This window comes from Dendropsophus ebraccatus, chromosome 2 (genome assembly GCF_027789765.1).
Source record: "Dendropsophus ebraccatus isolate aDenEbr1 chromosome 2, aDenEbr1.pat, whole genome shotgun sequence".
Classification (NCBI taxonomy): Eukaryota; Metazoa; Chordata; class Amphibia; order Anura; family Hylidae; genus Dendropsophus; species Dendropsophus ebraccatus.
Window position 1 is genome coordinate 17,025,479 of NC_091455.1, and position 24,071 is coordinate 17,049,549.

A 24,071-nucleotide genomic window follows, 5' to 3' on the forward strand; every position below is an offset into this window, starting at 1 on the left:
AAAAGTAAGTGGTTATCTCAAGATTTAAAGTTATCCCCTATTTGCTGTCTAGGAAATCTGACCACTCCAACCACTAGAACGCATGAGAATGGAGGTCAGTTGTCCCCCTGAGTGAATGGTGCAGCATTGTGCATGCTTGGTCACTGCTCCATTTACTGTCTATGTTACTTGGAAACGTAGCTGCTTTGCTGCCTCAGGGCCTGGAGGCCTTGTCATCAGTGAGATTGTAAAGGCGGCCATCCATGACCTCCAGCTGAAGAGATGTTGGGTGATGCAACAAGACAATGACCCAAAGCACACAAGGCAATCAACTAAAGAACGGTAGGGGAAGAATAAGACTTGTGCTCTGACCTTAACCCTATGGACATGCCTGACCTGAAGAGGGCGCTGTGCGCAAGCGTCCCAGAAATATTGATGAAATGGAATACATTTTCAGGCTGGGTTCACACTACGTATATTTCAGTCAGTATTGTGGTCCTCATATTGCAACCAAAACCAGGAGTGGATTAAAAACACAGAAAGGCTCTGTCCACACAATGTTGAAATTGAGTGGATGGCGGCTATTTAATGGCAAATATTTGCTGTTATTTTAAAACAACGGCTGTTATATTGAAATAATGGCCGTTATTTACTGTTATATGGCGGCCATCCACTCAATTTCAACATTGTGTGAACAGATCCTTTCTGTGTTTTTAATCCACTCCTGGTTTTGGTTGCAATATGAGGACCACAATACTGACTGAAATATACGTAGTGTGAACCCAGCCCTAGGGTGATTGGTCCACAGTCCTCCTCAATATATATTATTTGCAGCTCCACTAAATAATTTTTGGAGGTAAAGGGGAGCATAATAAATGTAAGGGTAAAGTTACTTTTTTCCCTGCACTGTGGATGTTTACCCAGTGTGCTTAATAACAGACATGAGTGACACAACTGTTTCCGTGTTATTAGCTTAGCCTTGCTTGTGTATAACTGTGACTTAGAGAACAATCAGACCATATTTTATCAATAACAATACAGAAGATTCCAAGGGGATCACTTACTTAAAGCGTAACTGTCATTTCAGGGTCATTTTTCTGAAAACATTAAATATCTATAGTACAAGCGATTTTAAGAAACTCTGTAATAGGTTTTATAAACCAAAAGAGTTTCCTTCTGTAGTGAAAAAACAATCTCCATTATGTGACTATGGAGAGGGGAGGGGCTGTTAGGAGTGACTGAGCACGGAGCAGTCCTGCACAGCACAACACCCTGCAATCTTCTCTCAGTAAGTTCATAGATAAGCACTGACCTTTCTGACCCCAGAATCCTGCGTCTTAGGTGCCCAGAGAGTCTACAAACAGCTGACCTTCATGTCACCTCTCCCTCATCTCCCTCGGCCCCTCCCCCCTCCATAGGCTTACAATGGAGAGAGCAGAACCCGTCTTCACTGGCTTCTCTGTAATGAAGACGTGTTTGCCTGATAATGCACAGATAAGAAGTCAGGGGGGGAGGCTGGGAGATTGCTTCTTGAGTACAGAAGGAGGCTTTTTTGGCTGATGAAACCTATTACAGAGTTTCTTAAAATCGCTTATACTACTGATTTCTGCAATAAAAAAAACATGACAGTTACGCTTTAATGCAAACTGCAGAGGAGCTGGGACCAGTGTGCACCATGGGGCACCTACCGAGGTTACAACAGCCAAGGCAGGGGAGTGGGCTTTGTTCCACTGAAGTGACTAGAGCTGAAATGTAATACCAAACACAACCTAAGAACAAGGGTGGCGCTGTTACTTTTCTCAATCCTGGATAACACCTTTAAGGGTGCATTCACATGTAGCAGATTTCACACTGCAAGTTTTGTAGCAAATCCTCTGCAGTACTCGGTACCATTACAGTCTATGGATCTGCAGATTTCCATTCTGCTGCGAGGATATAGTTTAACTACTTACCTGCCGTGCCAAAAAAAAAAAAATAACCAGCACCTGTTTACCTGCCCGCCATCCCCAGGCCCGCTTCTGCACCAGTCCCTGGGTCCCTGCTCCTTGACTTAGCCAATCACAAATGTAAAAAATGTAATGAATAAGTGAAAAATTATTAAAGAATGAATAAATAAGTGAATTAAATGCAAAAAATATATATAAGTGGAAGAGTAACATTAAAACTGAATGAATAAAATAGCAAATAAATTCAGGAAACAACACACTAATGAAGAAAAAAACATATTATTAAATGCTAAAAAAAATGTATTAGGGTCCATTTACACAGAAAGATTATCTGACAGATTATCTGCCAAAGATTTGAAGCCAAAGCTGTTTATGGTCTGTTTCTGGCTTTGGCTTCAAATCTTTGGCATATAATCTGTCAGATAATCTTTCTCACTCATTCATTCTCTAATTATTTTTCATCCATTCATTGTAAATTTGTAGCGTTTAATAATTCAGTTCATTCATTATTTCTCTCTATCATTCATTCATTCTCTATTTCATTCATTCAGTCTCTATGTCATTCGTTCATTCACTTTCTCATTTATCCAGTCAGTCAGTCTCTATTTCATTCATTGAGTCTCTTTCATTTTTTGCATTTAATAATCTTTCATTCATTTTCTATTTCATTTTTTTTTTTCATTTGTCTTTTTTTGCATTTAATGTTACGTTTTATTCATTTTCTTATTTCCCATATATTCTAAGGGTGCGTTTACACAGATTTATCTGACAGATTTTTGAAGCCAAAGCCAGGAACAGACTATAAACAGGGAACAGGCCATAAAGAAAAGACTGAGATTTCTCCTCTTTTCAAATCCATTCCTGGCTTTGGCTTCCAAATTCTGTCAGCTAAATCTCTCTGTGTAAATGCACGATTAGATTCCGAGTCTCATTTACTTCATCTGCACAGTCTTCAGATGACTTGTTCTTGAGTAATGGTCCCTTTACACGGAACGATTATCATTCGTTTTTGCACGATAACGATCGCATTTGAGCGATAATCGTTCCGTGTAAACGCTGCGAACGATCAAGCGGCGGGCGAGAAATCGTTCATTTTGATCTTTCAACTTGTCAAATCGTCGTTGATCGTTTGCAAAAAATTCACAGATCGTTCCGTGTAAACAGTCTTTCAACGATTTCACCTATGTGTGAGATGGGCTTAAGCGATCGCAAACCGATTTTTTTCTGTACGATATATCGTTCCGTCTAAACGCTGATCGTTATGAAAAAAAACATCGTTCATTCAAAATCGTTAATCGTGCGATCGGGCGAATTATCGCTCCGTCTAAAAGTACCATAACTTGCAGGCATCTTGTTCCCCTCCTCCGCAGATCAATACTGTGTTCCCTATAAGCTGCTGGTCTCCCCATGTGCAGCAGCCAGCCCCCCAGCCCAGCAGGACCCATGTAAGGGGAGATGGCTTTTCCTTGGTCCTGTATCTCTGGAATGTGCGCTCAGTCCTCAGATTTCCTGTTGCACTGTATAGATTTCCTGAAATCCGTCCTCTGCACCCTAGGGCTTTCCAGGCCGGCTCTCCCTCTCTCCCTCTCTCTCTCCTTCCTCTCTCACATGGTAGATTTTCCTTCCTGTTCTCCACCAGCTGAAGTGTGAGCAGACAGGAGGGAGCAGTCAATGGAAGCCATCCATAGGTCCACACTGTGCTAGGCATCCCTGGATCTATACCGCCCTATATGTGACCCCCTCTGGATTACACATCCTCCGCCGCCTTCGCTCACATCACTTTTTCGCACCTTCGTATCATGGAATAATGGAGAGAAATCTGGGACATAAACTTGGAATGGAAATTGGAGCTGACCCTATCCTGGTAAGTCCTGCTCCGGCCAGGCGTGGTTACCATTGTGCTAACTTTACCAAATGTTAAACAATCATGCAGATGTAGCAGAGCTGAGTTTGTTAGTGGACTGTGCGTTTTTTTTGTGAATTGAGAAAACTTTCTGAGTTTGGATGACTGGGCTTAGCTGCAGTCCTATGTAAGAACCACAGATTCCAGAAATGCTGTAATTTAGGTATACCACAAACTCAGCTCTGCTGCATCTGACAAACACAACTCTGTGGCATCAGACAATGTGCGCTCTGCAATTTAGGGCTGCAAAAACTCTTGGATTTTTGCATTCCTAAAAACAAAGGTGCATGCAGTTTCATGCATCTCCTATAGGCTGCAATATAGCGGGATAACAGTGAGATGTTATATTGCTATTGTTCTCTGACCTCAGATTCTGCACACATTGTCATACCGCCATAAAAGCCACGTTTGGTTATGTTCTGCTACATCTGACAAACACAGCTCTATGGTATCTGCTGCGCTCAGCTCTGCTACAATTCACCCACTTGGCTGTGCTGTATCATTAAGAAAACAGTGTCTCCGCTTTTGTAGTAGTAGGAGTAGAATGTGGTTTATTGCTCCCCTCCCCCACTCCTGTGGATACAGTGAATTGGATGTGCTATAGGGTGACACAACCCATACACTATACTAGTGCCCATACCAGTAGTATACCATCATATAGTGACCGAATAGAAGGGTTGTAGAGCTTCCCAAACACTATATGGCCACCATGACCTCCCCAAAATTCTAGTGCTATATAGCTGTATCTCAATAATACTACTGCACAGTACCTAAAAATTGTACCGTACACTACACCATGCTAAAGGTTGGAGAGCTCCATAAAAGAACCGTTTATGGTGGTTTTAGGTAGTGTATATAAGGGTACAAACCCACACACCGTATACGCAGCAGATACACAACAAATACGCAGCAGATTTGATGGTTTAGATTTGATGCTGTGTTCAGTTATTTAGATCTAATCTGCTGCGTATGTGTTGCGTATTTGCTGCGTATCGCAGCAGTAAATACGCTGTGTATACGGTGTGTGGGTTTATACCCTTATACTGCAACACCGCCATAAAGTGCACACAACTCAAGTGCTATACTGTATACAGTCTAATGGATATTACTGTAGAGTACCATAAGAATGTTCCAAAACTGAACCCCAGATTTCTATGTAGTGTACTATATACTGTACAACCGCCATAAGGTGCACATAACCCAAATTATTTACATGTAAAAGATGCCGCCATACAGTGTCCTAATGAAAGTGCCACACCGTGTCCTAAAGACAGCGCCACACAGTGTCCTAAAGACAGCGCCACACAGTGTCCTAAAGACAGCGCCACACAGTGTCCTGATGACAGCGCCATACAGTGTCCTGATGACAGTGCCATATACTGTCCAAGTAACAGTGCCATACAGTGTCCTAATGGCAGGGCTGTACAGTGTCCTAATGACAATGCCATATACTGTCCAAGTAACAGTGCCACACAGGGTCCTAGAGACAGTGCCATAGGATGTTTCAGTACAGGACCATCTAGGTCACTAAATCGTAGTCCACGTGTAAATGATACTACAATATAGGTCACACATTACAGTGCCTGATAATAAGTGCTATATCGTTGTCCCAATGATGATAGCGGGTTGGTGGAGACCAATAGATGTTGAGGGACCAACTATTTCTCGGTTTGTGTAATAAGACCTATCCTTCCGAACAGCTGGCACGTTTGAGGATTTGGAAATATTTGGCAATGGATAAACCCATTGGATTCCATGAGTCGGAACATTCACGAATCAATCATATCACTACTTGGGTGAGATGTCCTACAGCGATGGAGCGTCTTCTTTCCATTATACGTACAAAACAACAAAGAAGGACAAAAAATGGCGCACCCACAATCATATAATAATAAGTAATATTATCTTTATTTCCAAAACTACATGTACAAACAGCAAATGGACATACACTTAAAAACAACTAAAAACCCAATGCGGGTAAACCATCACAGGGAGTAAACATGATAATGAGTATATCTCTCCCACCGCAGCCCCAGCGAAACAATAACCACCAGGCCCTGTATGCCAACCAATCAGATAAATATCAAAAACCGACTATTCCATGTGTTGTCCTGTTGTCCTCTTCTCTCCATTATTTCACCATTCCATATGGAGTACTAATTGAGTGGATAGTATCCCTATGGGTCCAGCTATGGAGTCAGCTCACTACTGCCCCCTATAGCTAGGACCTATCTTGGATTAGACCAGGGATGAGGAAACTACGGCCCTCTAGCTGTTGCAAAACTACAATTCCCATCATGCCTGGACAGCCGCTGGCTGTCCAGGCATGATGGGAATTGCAGTTTTGCAACAGCTGGAGGGCCGAAGGTTCCCTATCCGGTTTTTCGGTTTGCTCAGGGGTCTGTATTGCTTTCCCTGTGGATTCATGTTTTTTTTACTAACCCCAAGGATTCCAGTAGTTTCCCATCCTATGTCAATTGTCCCGCTCTCTTCTCCACACAGACCCCCTGAGGATACCACAGTCTGAACAATGCTCATGTTTGTTGTTAGGTTGGCGTTACGCTCTGGCACAACTTCGACACTATCACTTGTGATTTGCACGTGACTTGTGTGATAGAACCTACTGTGCTTTACAGCTTGTATCTGGAGCAGTATACAGCAATCTGGGCCAGATGGGGGAGATTTCTCAAACATGGTGTAAAGTGAAACTGGCTCAGTTGCCCCTAGCAACCAATCAGATTCCACCTTTCATTCCTCACAGACTCGTTGGAAAATGAAAGGTGGAATCTGATTGGTTGCTAGGGGCAACTGAACCAGTTTCACTTTACACCATGTTTGATAAATCTCCCCCATGGTGTAAAGTAAAACTGGCTCAGTTGCCCCTAGCAACCAATCAGATTCCACCTTTCATTCCTCACAGACTCGTTGGAAAATGAAAGGTGGAATCTGATTGGTTGCTAGGGGCAACTGAGCCAGTTTCACTTTACACCATGTTTAATAAATCTTAAGATGTTTCTACATATCCAGGCTGGGCATTCATAAGGACCTAGTGGGTGCGGGCTGGCTAGTAAGACTAAGTACCCTCTAGTTCTTGGATGCAGAAGCTAGGCCGCTGCTGTTAGAGGGTACCAGGTGTGGTCCCAGGCCCTGGCCAGTGTGAGCAGTATAGGTTGGCAGCCGGGAAAGGGGGTCAGGTCATGGCAGATGGTGCACGTCCAGTGTCAGAAGTTGTTGGAGGTGCCACAGATTAATGGTCCAGGTCAAGCACAATAAGATCAGCCAGCGTAGTACACAAGGGTCAGACAGATGCTTCATTAGGTACAGGCACAGGACCAGCAAAAGATGGCAGATCAGGAACACACACACAGAGGAGCAGCCTTATGAAACATGATACATAAGTGCACTGCCCCTTTAAAGGGGTTGTTCACTAATTTTTTTTTCTTTTAAATTAATCAGAGAGTGCCAGAGATATGTAATTTACTTCTACTAAAAAATGTCAAGTGATCCAGTACTTAGCAGCTGCTGTATGGCCTGCAGGAAGTGGTGTATTCTTTCCAGTCTGACACAGTGCTCTCTGCTGCCACCTCTGTCCATGTCAGGAACTGTCCAGAGCAGGAGAGGTTTTCTATGGGGATTTGCTACTACTCTGGACAGTTCCTGACATGGACAGAGGTGGCAGCAGAGAGCACTGTGTCAGACTGGAGAGAATACACCAATTCCTGCAGGACATACAGCAGCTGATAAGTACTGGAAGACTGGAGATTTTTAAATAGAAGTAAATTACAAATCTATATAACTCTCTGACACCAGTTGATTTGAAAGGAAAAGATTGTTTTGGTTACCAACCCCTTTAGCATTCCTGGGTTCTGAGTATATTTCATCTTATAAACAGCTGCTGCTTTCACCATTGGTTTCCTGATATAAGGAGGAGCAGTGTATATAAATAAATATATATATATATATATATCTATATCTATATATATATATATATATATATATATATATAGTGCAGTCACATGGGAACTTTGTGCGGCCGAATACAACACAGAGGCCATAATCCGCTCCTCTGGTCTCTGGATACAAGTTCTTACAGTTCTGTGTCTCAAATGGGACCGGACGCTGAACCGGCATCAAATCTACAAATCCGCCAATACATTACTGTGCCCGCTCTTTGTTGCTGACACAATATAGCAGCAGGCACTTGTGTAGCAAAAAGCCAATAACGGCAGCGACCCGCTGATGGCTCCGGAAAAAGCATCCGGGGAAATGGTACTTAGCCATTCATAAGACACATCTATTAGCAGCAAATGACCCGAGTACTTAGTGATATCTACTTATCCTCTATACAGGGAGTGCTGACTACACAGGTCCCAGCAATGTATGTGATGGAGGGTATGCTGGCACATAGGGGGCACTATAACAGCACTTATATTCTTGTATATAGGAGGCAGTATTATAGTAGTTATATTCTTGTATATAGGAGCAGTATTATAGTAGTTATATTCTTGTATATAGGAGCTGTATTATAGTAGTTATATTCCTGTATATAGGAGCAGTATTATAGTAGTTATATTCTTGTATATAGGAGCAGTATAATAGTAGTTATATTCTTGTATATAGGGGGCAGTATTATAGTAGTTATATTCTTGTATATAGGGGGCAGTATTATAGTAGTTATATTCTTGTATATAGGGGCAGTATTATAGTAGTTATATTCCTGTATATAGGAGCAGTATTATAGTAGTTATATTCCTGTATATAGGGAGCAGTATTATAGTAGTTATATTCTTGTATATAGGAGCAGTATTATAGTAGTTATATTCCTGTATATAGGAGCAGTATTATAGTAGTTATATTCTTGTATATAGGGAGCAGTATTATAGTAGTTATATTCTTGTATATAGGGGGCAGTATTATAGTAGTTATATTCTTGTATATAGGGGGCAGTATTATAGTAGTTAAATTTTGTGTATATAGGGGTCAGTATTACTTATATTTTGCACATTGCGTACAGTATTTACATTACAAGTTAAAAATTGTTATTCTAAAGTGGAGTTTTCCTTTGAGCATCTCTCTAGCAGTATATACTAACATTGGAATGGGGGGGAAGAATTTGGAATTCATGTTAACAATTCATCTGAGGGATAATTTGAGAAATGTAAACACATGGTGGAAGCGTCGATGTTTCTGCCGTCTTCAGCCCTCAGCGGGAACATCCAGAAGCAACTACAACTGGGATTAGGTCCCTGAGGGAGGTGGGTGTCTATCAGAATGCTTAGCATTGTGTAAAGCAGCGTGCTGCGGACCCTGTGTCCAGGTTTTATACAGATTCTGGAAATTGATTGTCTGCTGCATTTGGCAACTCTCCAAATTGTAATTAAGACGTGCATAGAGATTATTAGCTCAGTGTATGCGGCTCTATTGCACGCCTGGTAGAACCTAGCACTGCAGAGCAGACACACTTCATTTACAGATATAGCAGAGCTGACTTTGTCATTGACTCTTTGAAAGTTTGCTGTACTCTGGAGCAAAATCTGATGATCAGATAGGGGGCGATAGATAAACCAATGGGGCTGTGAATGTGATAAGAACAGCATTACACCATGTCCTCTATCAAAGTACTGATGATAGATAGGAGTTATCTCCAATGACAAACTCAGCTCTGCTACATCCAGGCTTGGACTGGCCCAAAGGGGAGCAGGGCAATCCCCCAGTGGGCCCTATCCATTGGTGGGCCCCTGATCAGGAGCTCTGCATCCCTGTTTAGCAACTTCAGGATGACATATAATCCCCCAGTTAGTTTCATGGGACTTAAAGGGGTTATCCAGCGCTACAAAAACATGGCCACTTTCCCCCTACTGTTGTCTCCAGTTCAGGTGTGGTTTGCAATTAAGCTCCATTTACTTCAATGGAACTGAGTTTCAAAACCCCACCCAAACTGAAGACAACAGTAGGGGGAAAGTGGCCATGTTTTTGTAGCGCTGGATAACCCCTTTAATTGCAAACCGCACCTGAACTGGAAACAACAGTAGGGGGAAAAGTGGCCATGTTTTTGTAGCGCTGGATAACCCCTTTAAGTGGATGGCTGTCCTGTTTGCATAGGAATGGGGAACCTTCGGTCTTCCAGCTGTTGCAAAACGACAACTCCAATCATGCCTGGACAGCTCCTATACACTAGAACAGGGATGGGGCACCTTCAGCTTTCCATCTGTAGCAAAAGTACAACTCCCATCATGCCTGGACAGCCTTGCCACTAAAAACAGCATTTTTCCAATGTGTTATATAGTAGTTATTTGTGGACTACTTCCCCATCCTGACACAGGAAGCCGCTCATGGCCGTCTGCAGCTTGTGGAATCACATAACATATGACATGCAGATGGACCAGTGCCCCGGACCCCTCACATATCCCTCATTGGATCTAAGCATCTCTAGGCCCTTCTATGCTTTACATATTTGTACACTGTGAATGATAGGGGTCTAAATACTGGAATCAGGAGGGGTAGAAACTTTATAATGTATATAACATATAGCATACCAGTAATGTATGCAACATATATAACATATCAGTGATGTATACAACATATAGCATACCAGTAATGTATACATCATATATAGCATATCAGTCATGTATGCAACATATAGCATATCACTGATCAGTAATGTATACAACATATAGCATATCACTAAGCAGTAATGTATACAACATATAGCATACCAGTAATGTATACAACATATAGCATACCAGTAATGTATACAACATATAGCATATCACTAAGCAGTAATGTATACAACATATAGCATATCACTAAGCAGTAATGTATACAACATATAGCATATCACTAAGCAGTAATGTATACAACATATAGCATATCACTAAGCAGTAATGTATACAACATATAGCATATCACTGATCAGTAATGTATACAACATATAGCATACCAGTAATGTATACAACATATAGCATACCAGTAATGTATACAACATATAGCATATCACTAAGCAGTAATGTATACAACATATAGCATATCACTGTTCAGTAATGTATACAACATATAGCATATCACTAAGCAGTAATGTATACAACATATAGCATATCACTAAGCAGTAATGTATACAACATATAGCATATCACTAAGCAGTAATGTATACAACATTATAGCAAATCACTAAGCAGTAATGTATACAACATATAGCATACCAGTAATGTATACAACATATAGCATATCACTAAGCAGTAATGTATACAACATATAGCATATCACTGTTCAGTAATGTATACAACATATAGCATATCACTAAGCAGTAATGTATACAACATATAGCATATCACTGATCAGTAATGTATACAACATTATAGCAAATCTGCCTCTCTGCTCTATTTATAGGGCTTGTAGGAAGGAGCAGGGAAGTGTTACATGTATACATCCTGTGTCATCCCAGGAGCCTTCCTGTGTGTGCAGAACCATAGGGGCCTATGTTATATACTAATTCTTTCCAGTCTGACACAGTGCTCTCTGCTGCCACCTCTGTCCATGTCAGGAACTGTCCAGAGCAGGAGAGGTTTTCTGTTTCAATATATTTATTAGGTTTTAACAAACTTTTCCAAATAAAAACAGTTGTACAACTTAGAACCGTACAACATTTCCAACAAACATACATAATTTCCAAACAATTATACATACATTTCAACAAGAAAAGAAGAGTATTATATTAGACAAGGATCTGATTATACACCAGGAAACCATCCATAGTCATAATCCTTGTTTAACAAAATAGAAAGGATCTTGTTGTCCATGGTGACCAATTCTCTCTGAACTTTTTAATAGAGTTATTACCAAAGGCTATATCCTCCTCAAGTGGTATTAATTTCTTGGATTGTGTCCTCTATTTTAGGAATAGAAGAAGATTTCCATCTTCTTGTTAAGAATAGTTTTTCACAATTACTACTATTTTGCAAAACAGAATGCGAAACAGTGGTGGAATCATATGGATACCTAAAAGTAAAAATGCTAATTGGGCAGGAGAGGTTTTCTATGGGGATTTGCTGCTGCTCTGGACAGTTCCTGACATGGACAGAGGTGGCAGTAGAGAGCACTGTGTCAGACTGGAAAGAGTCCACCACTTCCTGCAGGACATACAGCAACTGATAAGTACTAGTGCAGGTGTCTGCTGGACTTATGGGGATTCCCTCCTCCTCTGCATGTGCTGGCAGCCATTGCTAATCCAGCTGTGAGTACAGTATCCGACATGTTTCCCTGAAGTCTAGCAGCACCTGCTCCGCACAGTGATCCCCTACAGACAGGATCTCTTGTGTAGCATGGGATTGTTGTGAGTAGCACAGTAGCTTACTAGTGATTCCCGGAATGGCCAGGGGGGCAGCAGAGAACCTGTGACTCTATGTACTATAGAAGGTAAAGTATACAAAATTCGAATAGCTATACACCACATAGTTATATATCTTTGTAACAGCTTTTCATTCAGCAATATATTTTTTTATCCAGAGTTCCCCTTTAACTTGTGATCATAATCCCATGACACAGGGTTTCTAATTATAATATTCCTTGAAACTCTGTGTCATGCACCACCCAGTCAGGTTGTGCACCAGCTCCTAAATTTAAGCACCCTCTCCATTGGTTCATACATTCCTCCATTTGGGTCATTCACTACCCCTTCTGGTCGTCCAACCTCATGCCTCCTTGTCATGGTTACAGACCTAGGAGTAAGGAGACCACTACAAAGACCTCTGTACTGTCCATTCATATATTTGTCCCTAAGACGTCTTTTTTCTAGCCTAAATAACCCCAAGCTTGATAACCTGTCCTGGTGCTGTAACCCACCCATTCCCTTAATGACCTTTGTTGCCCTCCTCTGCACCCGCTCCAGTTCAGCTGTGTCCTTCTTATATACAGGTGCCCGATGCTGTACACAGTACTCCATATGTGGTCTGACCAGTGATTTATAAAGAGGCAAAACTATGTTCTCATCTTTAGCATCTATACCTCTTTTGATGCATCCCATTATTTTATTAGCCTTGGCAGCTGCTGTCTGGCACTGATCACTAGTTCAGTTTACTGTCCACCAATACCCCCAGGTCCTTTTTGGAAGCAGTGTTACCCAGTGTTTTATTATTTAGCACATAACTGTACTTATTATTTCTATGACCCAAGTGCATAACCTTACATTTATCCACATTAAACTTCATTTGCCATTTCACCGCCCAAGCCTCTAGCTTCTCCAAATCCCTCTTTAATATGATGTTATCCTCCTCTGTGCTGATTACTCTACCCAGTTTAGTATCATCTGCAAAAATGGAGATTCTACTCTGTAGCCCATCTACAAGATCATTAATAAAAATATCAAAAAGAAGTGGACCCACTACTGACCTCTGTGGTACCCCACTAGTAACTACCATGGTTTGCACCTTACTCTTTGGATCATCCACTTTCCCCTTTGGGTTCAGTACTGCCCATTCTGGCCATGCCCTACCCTCTCTGGTCATCAACTTCCCCTTCTGGTCATGCACAATCCTCTCATGTCTTGCATCTTCCCCTTTGGGTCATGCACTGCCCCTTTTGACCATGCACCACCCCCTCTGGACACCCACCTCCCCCTCTGGTCATGTACCACCTCTTTGGGTCATACTCTGCAACTTCTGGCCATGTACCACTCCCCCATGTCTTACACCATCCCCTTTGGGTCCGGCACTACCCATTCTGGCCATACACGACCCTCTCTGGTCATCCACCTCGCCTTGTCTACCGACCCCTCTGGTCATGCACCACTTCCTCTTTTCTGCACCCTCACCTTCAGGTCATACACCGCCCCTTCAGGTCATACACCGCCCCTTCAGGTCATACACCGCCCTTTCAGGTCATACACTGCCCTTTCAGGTCATACACCGCCCCTTCAGGTCATACACCAATTGTGCAGGTTTGAGATACTAATGTTTATATTACTGAGCAGTATGCCGCAGCTTGGAGCCTCTTATGGGTTAAACTGTGCGTGCATACTTGCACCTTAGTGGTCAGTCCAGAGATGATTAAAAATGTATAGGCCATAAATAAAAGTGCAGGATTAGCAAAGATCAGTGAGTGAGTGCAGCGTTTCTTATTTAGCTCTGTTTGATGTGCTTTCTAATATTACTGCAATGTTAGGACAAGCTGAGTGGTTATTTGGTGAAGGAGAGAAGGGGGAGGGTAAAAACAAGAAAAAAAAACAGTGGATGGTTGTGACCCACTGAGTGTTGCTTAATAGTCCAAGTATAAGGAATGTAACCTCATCTAAACCAGAGATGGGGAACCTGAGGCCCCCCAGCTGTTGCAAAACGACAATTTCCATTATGCCTGGACAGCCAAAGCTAAAGCTGTCCATCCAGGCATGATGGGGATTGTAGTTTTGCAATAGCTGGAGGGGCTCAGGTTCCTGCCCACAAGGGTTTACATAGGGAGAGAGGACCCTGCCCACGAGGGCTTACATAGGGAGAGAGGACCCTGCCTGCGAGGGCTTACATAGAGAGAGAGGACCCTGCCTGCGAGGGCTTACATAGGGAGAGAGGACCCTGCCCACGAGGGCTTACCTAGGGAGAGAGGACCCTGCCCACAAGGGCTTACATAGGGAGGGAGGACCATGCCCGTGAGGGCTTACATAGAGAGAGAGAGAAAGGACCCTGCCAACGAGGGCTTACATAGGGAGAGAGGACCCTGCCCACAAGGGCTTACATAGGGAGAGAGGACCCTGCCCGCGAGGGCTTACATAGGGAGAGAGGACCCTGCCCGCGAGGGCTTACATAGAGAGAGAGAGAGGATCCTGCCCGCGAGGGCTTACAAAGAGAGAGAGGACCCTGCCTGCGAGGGCTTACATAGGGAGAGAGGACCCTGCCCACGAGGGCTTACATAGGGAGAGAGGACCCTGCCCACGAGGGCTTACATAGGGAGAGAGGACCCTGCCCACGAGCGCTTACATAAGTAGAGAGGACCCTGCCCCTGCCCACGAGGGCTTACATAGGGAAAGAGGACCCTGCCTGTGAGGGCTTACATAGGGAGAGAGGACCCTGCCCACGAGGGCTTACATAGGGAGAGAGGACCCTGCCCACGAGGGCTTACATAGGGAGAGAGGACCCTGCCCACAAGGGCTTACATAAGGAGAGAGGACCCTGCCCACAAGGGCTTACATAGGGAGAGAGGACCCTGCCCACAAGGGCTTACATAGGGAGAGAGGACCCTGCCCTCAGAGGCTTACATAGGGAGAGAGGACCCTGCCCACCAGGGCTAACATAGGCGTGGGGGCAGAAGCCACTTGTAGGTGGTCAAACAGTAAATTGGATGCAATGTGGAGGGACGGTTCCAGGTGGACGTGTGGTTCAAGAAGTTTTGAGGCAAAGAGAAGTGAGATGGGCCAGTAGTTGGGTGAAAAGTTTTGGTTTTCAAGGACTGGTATAATGGATACATGTTTGGATAAAGAAGGAAAGATACCAGTAGTTTTTGATAGATTGAAGAAATTGATTGGATATGAGAGTTAAAGGGGTACTACAGTAAGAAAAATACTTTCAAATCAACTGGTGTCAAAGTGTCAGAGATTTGTGATTTACATCTATTAAAGAATCTCCAGTCTTTCAGTAGTTATCAGCTGCTGTATGTCCTGCAGGAAGTGATATATTCTTTTCAGTCTGACATAGGGCTCTTTGCTGCCACATCTGTGCTTGTGAGGAACTGTCTAGAGCAGGAGAGGTTTTCTATAGGGATTTGCTACTGTTCTGGACAGAGGTGGCAGCAGAGAGCACTGTGTCAGACTGGAAAGAATACACCACTTCCTGCAGGACACACATTAGCTGATAAGTCCTGGAAGACTTTTTTTAATAGAAGTAAATTACCAATCTATGGTACTTCTTCTGATACCAGTTGATTTGGAAAATAAAATTTTCACTGGAGTCCCCCTTTAAGGCCCTATTACATGGGGCATGTTGAGGAGAAAGCTAGCGCCGACCTGTCAGGTCGCTTCCTCCTTATTCCCCACTCGACATTGAGCAGGGAAGAGGCGGGAAGGGGGGGCTGTGAGAGCTGTCATCCGGGTGACCTATAGAAGATAGCGGCGGTCTGCCTTAACATAAACAGTGTGTGGTCGGCTGTTTTTGGACCCCCTGCGAGCATTGTTGAGGGGGTCCTTAGAGAGATGGGACCCTCTTCTATGAGACCTTTATGGCATATCCTGTAAATAATGCATATATGTTTGATATGAGTGAAACAAAACGGTGGACACCCTTAGAAAGCCTGGACCGTCACACATCCAAATCCCAAAGCGATTATAAATCAAAATTTTCAGGATTTATCTAGAAGCGCCAGATTCGTCGACTTATGGCTCTCCAGCTGTTGCAAAACTACAATTCCCATCATGCCCTGACAGCCTTCGGCTGTCAGGGCATGATGGGAATTGTAGTTTTGCAGCAGCTGGAGTCACACCTTGAAATATTGAGACGTCTAAAGGCCATAAAATATTCTGAAAACCGCTGGATTGGTATCTGCAGGGAGTCCGATGAAGTTCTGCCATGAACTCTGTGAAATGTGATCCGGCTCTGACACCACATGAGAAATGAGCCATAGTCAGAGGAAAAGTTCACTGACAGCAGGAAACCCTCCATGGAGGAAGACATGAGAGGAAGGAAAGTTGTGCTGTGATCCCATGTCCTGCGCCCTCCTCTCCCCGCTCAGTGTCTGTAACTATATCCTGTCTCCCTTTAATTATCGGAGTGTTTGTGGCCCAGGGGGGTCGGGGCAGTGACCGGCGAGCAGAGAGAGGGGGGCTGCAGCAGATGTGAACAGCTGGGAGCAGTACATCAATGTGTGCAGCTTGGAGATTGTTAATCCAGAATACAGGGGAAGGGGGGGGGACGGAGTTACACAATCTGCAAATGAGGGGGCAGATTAAAGGGGTACTCCAGTGAATTTTTCTTTTTAAACCAACTATTTCAAAAAGTTAAAAATCTCCAGTCTTCCAGTACTTATCAAAACACAAGCAAGCTAGTAGATTCCACCTAGGTGGTCCACTTGCGTCCACCGGCGCTACTCACTAAAAATATATATATAATGAAATGCTTTCCAGTACTTTTCAGCTGCTGGATGTCCTGCAGGAAGTGGTGTATTAGTTCCAGTATGACACAATACTCCCTGCTGCCACCTCTGTCAGGAGCTGTCCAGAGCAGGAGAGGTTTTCTATGGGGATTTGCTGCTTCTCTGGACAGTTCCTGACATGGACAGAGGTGGCAGCAAAGAGCACTTTGACATATTGGAGAGAATACATCACTACCAGGTGATGTACGGGTGTTTCTTGTCTATACACCTCTCGCAAAAGCCTGTACTTCAAGTAGTTGTGGTAATGAAGTAGTACCTAAGTTTTACCACTAGATGTCGCTAGTATGTATATTGTATGTTTAAGTATTGCACAGCTGTAGGTAACTAAAGGGTTATTGTTTCTGTGATTTGTGCACCATTGAGAGCTCTTTCTCTCATCTACCCATCTCTATCCTTCTTTCTCTTTACTCTCTTCTTACCCACTCACAGCACATATTACATATGCTGTAGGAAGTTGTTACATGGGGAGAGGAAGTGCAGCCACACCTTTAGGGAGTCTTACTCTGGTTTCTGTAGAGGAAGGACGCAAGCCAGAGTGGTCCCTACAGCAGTAAAGTTGGGCCCTGGCTTATGCCAGTTCCCCTGTTAGAGGACAAGTCCAGTGTAGTCTGAGGTGTGGTAGTGAACAGACACACTTTTCTTGAAATCAGCACTTCCACGCACTATGCAGTGCTAAGTACTCTCAGAGAGGACAAGCCAGGGATCATCCCAGCTCACGTTGTGAACAAGTCTAAAGGTGCAGGACAGTATCCTGAAGAAAGAGGAACTGATCCGGATAGAGCAAAGTTTCTAGAAGCCTACGTAATCTTGCAGCGTGGGTGTAACAAGAGAATGCTGACCACTCTGCTCAACCCAGGTAACAAGTTCTGGGGCTTGTGTCACCCTCTAGGACGGGGGGCAATAGGTTGTACAAAGACCAAGGAGTCAAAACACGGCCACAAGTATTCTATCTACTTTCAAGTATTCTACTTATTCTACTTCTAAAGTTCTGGCAGAGCACAGTGCTACATTGGGTTGGGACTCTCTCGACATCCTCCTCTCTACTTCTACCTCTCAGCATGCAATCAGATACCAGTTGATTTGAATTTTTTTCCCACCAGAGTACCCCTTAAAAAAAAAAAAAAAATTGTGAAGACTGGACACAATTGTAACAAACCCTCAGCTGTGCAATGCACTCTAAAACAATTAGAGAAAGTTTTGGAATCCTGGACGTCCAGGAAGCATTATCAGCGGCGGCGGTGCAGTACTACAATCCCTACTTGTTTTTGTTAGCAAATCCCCCCCACCCCAGAATAACTGCTGAGCGAGTGGCCACGTGCCATGTGTGTGATCTCACAGTAACCAGACCTCACCTCTGAATTATTCAGACCTGCTCGCTCAAGTGCAAGAATAACACAAGCAGATGATTTTCTGGGGGGTGTATTTTTATATTTAGCTTCCAGTTTGCTGCCCCTAACATCAGCGCAGTGGAGCCCCGGGAGGGGTCAGCGCCATGTCTGTTTACATAAGGCCGACTCATCTACACAAAGCTGGAGACGCAGAAATAACTCCCGGAATGAAACTGTTTCCTTGAGAGAAGAAAAGTATATCCGCACTAGGAAAAAAAGAAGAGACATCCCCCAATAGCAATGCCCCCCTTTAGAGGTACAGACAAATACATGAGAACATAGAACCAATACATCCATACATTACATGCATAGGCCACTGATAAAAAAAAAAAACTACCATGTAATACTTTGTCTCTCCTGCGGGGGAGCTGCAGGGAAATTGAGTTCCTCCACAGATTACAGTTGATTACTGGGAGAACCTATGATAAGTTTGTTGTCATGACAGCCCTCCAATAAGGCATTGTTAAAAGTGGATTGTTTAAGGGGGAATATATCATCTTTTCTTTTTCACTGAAATGTTTTTATTTTAATATATATATATATATATATATATATATATATATATTTCTATTTTATTATTATTTATTATTTTTATTTCCTTTTTTATGTTATTATGAGGGAAGCCATCATATCTGACCTGTTTTTACCAAAATTTGTGGGGAATTTATCAAGGGCACCAATTTTTAGGTGAAAAATTGCATTTTCCGCCCATTTTTGCTCTAAGTCCTATTTATGAACCAGTATTTGATGGGCGGATATTTTTTTTAGATGCAAATATTTTTTAATCTGCCGGTTTGGAGTATTCATCTAAAAATTTGCATTATCCGGGATTTGCGGCATTTGCGACTTTTTAAAAGTCTCACAAATTGGTGCAGGCCTCCGCCTGGTCAGTACCAGGACAATTTGTTTACAACTTTTTTTTTTTTCAACTTTTCATGTACGACTTTTTCGTCAATATATTGGTACAAAATAAACCCCAACCCACATTAGAATAGTTGCACATATTAGACTCCTTGGTAAACGTCTCCCTTAATGATATGCTTTACAGTAAATCCCATAGACATGGGTAACAATAAACTGGAGTTGTCCATTGACATGAATGAGGAATGTTACTGGGCATACTCTGTGACCTTTGAAGAGGTCATTCTATAGGGGGGGGAGGCTGAGCTGTGAGCTTTATCTATTATTTTTTCTTCTATCTACTGGTGTCACCATTCGCTATGCTGCGCAGATCACTTTACAGCAGCCTCTGCCTTATCATTGCAGACAGAACAGGAAGTCTCACTTTGGATTTAGGCTTAGTGGCCAAAACGGAAACTGCAATATTTCAGGATTTGAAATATAATTTACCATAATTTACCATGTTTAATATAAAAACATGTTCCCTTTAAGGGGGAAAAAAAATAGAAATTAAAGCGGCATGTTCTATAGCGTGTGAAACAAGAGAGTATTCCCGGCCACCAGGCAGAATGCCAATGTATCTGATCCCAAGCATCAATTTCTTTTACACCCAAGCTCCATTACAATGGCAGACAGGTAGGGAATAAATCACTGTACATTAATGTGCTCTTCCTAGTAGTCGTGGTCTGGCGGACCCCATTTAATTTACTATCGCGGGTATTTCCATTCACTTAATCAATGCTTTAATTATCACCGTTCCAGCGAATGAGCCTGTTCAGTTCAGTGAGTACAACAACGAACGATGTGGTCAGAACAGGAGCCAAGTGGAAAGATTTAAAGGGATTTTCTGGCAAATAACTCAGACAGTATATACTCAATGTAGACCCTTTAAAAAGAAGCTGTTTGGAATCAAATCCTTATGATCTCCCCAATCGGAAGCGTAAGGGACTCTATGTGCTATAAGACAGCGCCAGTTACCATGTGGTCATGCCTGGTACTGCAGCTCTGCACTATTCACGGTAAGGGAGATTAGCTGCTGTAATAGGTGATACTGATGATCAAAGGCTTACGCTTTAATCTAATTCAATAATCTAATTCACTTACCTTCCTTGTCCTCAGTGTTGTTCTCTATCTTATTCCTACTTCTCCAAGAAGGCTGATGATCTCATTCCTAGTCCCCAGCATGGCTCCCATCTCACTTCTAGTCCCCAGCATGGCTCCCCATCTCATTCTTAGTCCCCAGCATGGCTCCCATCTCCCTCCTAGTCCCCTGCATGGCTCCCATCTCATTCCTAGTCCCCAGCATGGCTCCCATCTCACTTCTAGTCCCCAGTATGGCTCCCATCTCACTCCTAGTCCCCAGCATGGCTCCCATCTCATTCCTAGTCCCAAGCATGGCTCCCATATCATTCCTAGTCCCCCGCATGGCTCCCATATCATTCCTAGTCCCCCGCATGGCTCCCATATCATTCCTAGTCCCCAGCATGGCTCCCATCTCACTCCTAGTCCCCAGCATGGCTCCCCATCTCATTCCTAGTCCCCAGCATGGCTCCCCATTTCACTCCTAGTCCCCAGCATGGCTCCCATCTCATTCCTAGTCCCCAGCATGGCTCCCATCTCCCTCCTAGTCCCCAGCATGGCTCCCATCTCACTTCTAGTCCCCAGTATGGCTCCCCCTCTCACTCCTAGTCCCCAGCATGGCTCCCATCTCATTCCTAGTCCCAAGCATGGCTCCCATATCATTCCTAGTCCCCCGCATGGCTCCCATCTCATTCCTAGTCCCCCGCATGGCTCCCATCTCATTCCTAGTCCCCAGCATGGCTCCCATTTCATTCCTAGTCCCCAGCATGGCTCCCATCTCATTCCTAGTCCCCAGCATGGCTCCCATCTCATTCCTAGTCCCCAGCATGGCTCCCATCTCATTCCTAGTCCCCAGCATGGCTCCCATCTCATTCCTAGTCCCCAGCATGGCTCCCATCTCATTCCTAGTCCCCAGCATGGCTCCCCATCTCACTCCTAGTCCCCAGCATTGCTCCCTATCTCTCTCATAGTCCCCAGCATGGCTCCCCATCTTACTCCTAGTCGGCTGCATGGTTCTCAATTATGGTTCTCAGCTTGGCTCCCCATCTCAATCTCTTACTCCTGCCTCTCTTTCCTAGTCCTTAGCATGGCTCTAATCCATAGTCCCCAGCATAGCTCCTTTCCCTGTTGCAGCTGGATGAAGGCTGCGCCCTGCCTTTCTCTGACAGCCCGTCTCCTCCTGCCTCCTATCCAATGTCGCCCACTAGTGCAGGAAATACTTCTCCTCTTGCTCTATTGGCTCCAATGATGCAGCATGATGCTGGCAGGATGTCTTCCTCAAAGTCCCTTACAAGCCCCTCCTCCTTGTCCAGGTTGGGGATGGGGCACAGTGCCGACCAGCTTCCAGATCATTCACTGGTTATTTATAGGGGGGTGGTGATCTTATACAGGGACTGCATCATAGATTAAAGCAAAAGAAAAATCAGTCTTCTCAGTTGCCTTCTTGAGAGGTTTCAGTTTTTTTCAAGGGTCTACTCACTAGAAGAAGTAGTTGTCAAAGCTCCGCCTCCACCAGTGGCTACCATTAAAGGGGTTCCTCGGCAAATTTGTGTTTCTTTAAAATCAACTGTTAGTAAGTTTTATGTAGATCTGTAATTTACTATTATTTAAAAATCTCCAGTCTTCCAGTACTTTTCAGCTGCTGTATGTTCTGCAGGAAGTGGTGTTTTCTTTCCAGTCTGACACAGTTCTCTCTGCTGACACCTCTGTCCATGTCAGGAACTGTCCAGAGCAGTAGCAAATCCCCATAGAAAACCTCTACTGCTCTGGACAGTTCCTGACATGGACAGAGGTGGCAGCAGAAAGCAGTGTGTCAGACTGGAAAGAATACACCACTTTAGGCACAACATACAGCAGCTGATAAATACTGGAAATAAATAAAAGTAAATTACAAATCTGTATAGCTTTCTGGTCCGTTGATTTGAAAGAAAAATACTTCTTGCTGGACAACCCCTTTAAGCCCAACTATTGTGTGATTTATAGCAATACCATTCTGCCTCTCTATACATATACCGTATATATCATAATATGAACCCACTATATGAATCTATGGAAACGCTCAGAGCAACTTTAATAAGGTTGTAATTTTAGGTATCACAAGAATGTGTTACCCGATAAAAAGCACGCCTATGTTATGACTTGCTTGAAGGGATCATAAAGTTGCGCAATGCGCGGCGCATCACCTTCACTCATACCGTGATCTATACTTATATGTCAACTCTTATCTCCAAGTTCACATTAGAAAACAATGCGGCCCTTCTGGAAACATCTCATGAAATCGGCTAATAAAATATTTTATTGTAGATTTCCTACATACCATGAAGGTAGAAACCATTACTGACCGCGTCCTATAAAGGGATCGGGACGTAAATCTCATGACTTTATACGTGGGAATTTATCAGAGAATCAAAAGCAAATGTCTCCTGTACAATATGTGTCATGGAAGAGATGGCGACATGTTCTCCTCCTCAATGAGACTTATACAGAGTGATAAGGGGGAAGAAAAGTTACATAGTTATTATCCTATACATAGGGGGCAGTATTATAGCAGTGATATTCCTGTATATTGGAGCAGTATTATAGTAGTTATATTCTTGTATATAGGAGAAGTATTATAGTAGTTATATTCCTGTATATAGCAGCAGTATTATAGTAGTTATATTCCTGTATATAGGAGCAGTATTATAGTAGTTATATTCCTGTATATAGGAGCAGTATTATAGTAGTTATATTCCTGTATATAGGAGCAGTATTATAGTAGTTATATTCTTGTATATAGGAGCAGTATTATAGTAGTTACATTCTTGTATATAGGAGGCAGTATTATAGCAGTGATATTCCTGTATATTGGAGCAGTATTATAGTAGTTATATTCTTGTATATAGGAGCAGTATTATAGTAGTTATATTCCTGTATATAGGGGCAGTATTATAGTAGTTATATTCCTGTATATAGGAGCAGTATTATAGTAGTTATATTCTTGTATATAGGAGCAGTATTATAGCAGTGATATTCCTGTATATTGGAGCAGTATTATAGTAGTTATATTCCTGTATATAGGAGCAGTATTATAGTAGTTATATTCTTGTATATAGGAGCAGTATTATAGTAGTTATATTCTTGTATATAGGGGGCAGTATTATAGTAGTTATGAACAATGAATAAAGGATAAAAGGAGGCACTCACCAGCAGTGTATTCAGACCATCCGGCTTTTATTGCTGTGCGCAGGGGGAGACAAGGTGGGTGACCGCAGTTTTGCGGCTTAGTGCCGCTTTGACGAACGGGGTTCGTCAAAGCGGCACTAAGCCGCGAAACTGCGGTCACCCACCTTGTCTCCCCCGCTCCCCCTGCGCACAGCAATAAAAGCCGGATGGTCTGAATACACTGCTGGTGAGTGCCTCCTTTTATCCTTTATTCATTGTTCATACAGCATGTTTATTTCGGATTGAGCACCACCACATACTGGACCCAGCCTGAGAGAGTGCCATCTAGTGGAGAGCCAGGCAGTGCCATCACTTTTTTCTTTCTTGTTGGATTGATTATAGTAGTTATATTCCTGTATATAGGAGCAGTATTATAGTAGTTATATTCTTGTATATAGGAGCAGTATTATAGTAGTTATATTCTTGTATATAGGAGCAGTATTATAGTAGTTATATTCTTGTATATAGGAGCAGTATTATAGTAGTTATATTCTTGTATATAGGAGCAGTATTATAGTAGTTATATTCCTGTATATAGGAGCAGTA

The 24,071-nt window shown here is 43.1% G+C and overlaps 1 protein-coding gene across 2 annotated transcripts in view; it reads left to right on the forward strand.

Moving 5' to 3' along the window:
• The first annotated feature begins 3,598 nt into the window (after positions 1-3,598).
• The window catches only part of ASAP1 (ArfGAP with SH3 domain, ankyrin repeat and PH domain 1), a 151,946-nt gene continuing 131,473 nt past the window's right edge, over positions 3,599-24,071 (forward strand). For both annotated transcript variants that reach the window (XM_069957090.1, XM_069957092.1), the window contains exon 1: positions 3,599-3,789. The gene's annotated coding sequence lies outside the window, so the exon portion shown is untranslated. The remainder of the gene's footprint in view (positions 3,790-24,071) is intronic.